This window comes from Phocoena sinus, chromosome X (assembly GCF_008692025.1).
Source record: "Phocoena sinus isolate mPhoSin1 chromosome X, mPhoSin1.pri, whole genome shotgun sequence".
NCBI classification, from domain to species: Eukaryota; Metazoa; Chordata; class Mammalia; order Artiodactyla; family Phocoenidae; genus Phocoena; species Phocoena sinus.
In genome coordinates, this window is record NC_045784.1 from 110271672 (window position 1) to 110273252 (window position 1581).

A 1581-nucleotide genomic window follows, 5' to 3' on the forward strand; every position below is an offset into this window, starting at 1 on the left:
TACAAATAATTTCATTTCTTTTTATGGCTGAGTAATATTCCATTGTATATATGTGCCACATCTTCTTTATCCATTCATCTGTCGATGGACACTTAGGTTGCTTCCATGTCCTGGCTATTGTAAACAGTGCTTCAATGAACATTGTGGTACATGACTCTTTTTGAATTATGGTTTTCTCAGGGTATATGCCCAGTAGTGGGATTGCCAGGTCGTATGGTAGTTCCATTTTTAGTTTTTTAAGGAACCTTCATACTGCTCTCCATAGTGACTGCATCAATTTACATTCCCACCCACAGTGTAAGAGAGTTTTCTTTTCTCCACACCCTCTCCAGCAAAAAATGCTTGTTTTATTTTATTTTATTCTTTGGTCGAAGTATAGTTGTACAATATTATATAAGTTACAACTGTACAATATAGTGATTCACAATTTTTAAAGGTTATGTTCCACTTATAGTTATTATGAAATATTAGCTATATTCCCCATGTTATACAATATATCCTTGTAGCTTATTCTACACTTAATAATTTGCACCTCTTACTCCCCTACCCCTGTATTGCCCCTGCCTCCTTCTCTCTCCCCACTGGTAACCACTAGTTTGTTTTCTATATCTGTGAGTCTGCTTCTTTTTTGTTATATTCACTAGTTAGTTTTGTATTTTTTAGATTCCACATATGTGATATCATACAGTATTTGTCTTTGACTCATTTCACTTAGTATGATGCCCTCCAAGTCCACCCATGTTGCTGCAAATGGCAAAATTTCATTTTTTATGCCTGAGTAGTATTCCATTGTATATATATACACCACATCTTCTTTATCCATTCATTTCTTGATGGACACTTAGGTTGCTTCCGTATCTTAGCAATTGTAAGTAATGCTGCTATGAACATTGGGGTGCATGTGTCTTTTTGAATTATTATTTTGGGTTTTTTTTCAGATAAAAATGTTTGTTTTAAACCCTAGAGCAACTGCAAACAAAACAAAACAAAAACAAAGCAAAAAATACAGCTATAGCTAAACAGCCCATGGTGTAGATAACACAGAATGTAAAAGGTTTCAATTATTCCTAGATACGTGTCCCTCCAGGAGGTGGAGCTTAACTCCCCTCCCTTTGAGTGTAGGCTGAAATTAGTGACTTGCATATAATGAATAAAATTTGAAAAGGGAAAAACAGTAGCTTTATAGTTGAGAAATCTGACAAATACCACCTAAACCAAGTAATCAAAGTTAACACCACCAGTAAGTCATGTTGACGTCACATACCCCCTGATATAATGGGATAACAAGGGCACACCACCTCAATGGTACGCTTCCCCAAGATCCATAACCACAGACTAATCAAGAGAAAACATCAGACAAACCCAAATTGAGGGACAGTCTACAAAATACCTGACCAGTACTCTTAAAAATTGTCCAGGTCATCAAACCCCAGAAAAGTCTAAGAAACTGCCACAGCCAGGAGGAACCTAAGGAAACATGATGACTAACTGAAATGTGGTATCTGGAGGGGATCCTGGAACAGAAAAAGCATTGATGGAAAAATCCAAATAAAGTCTGTAGTCTAGTTTATCATACTGTAC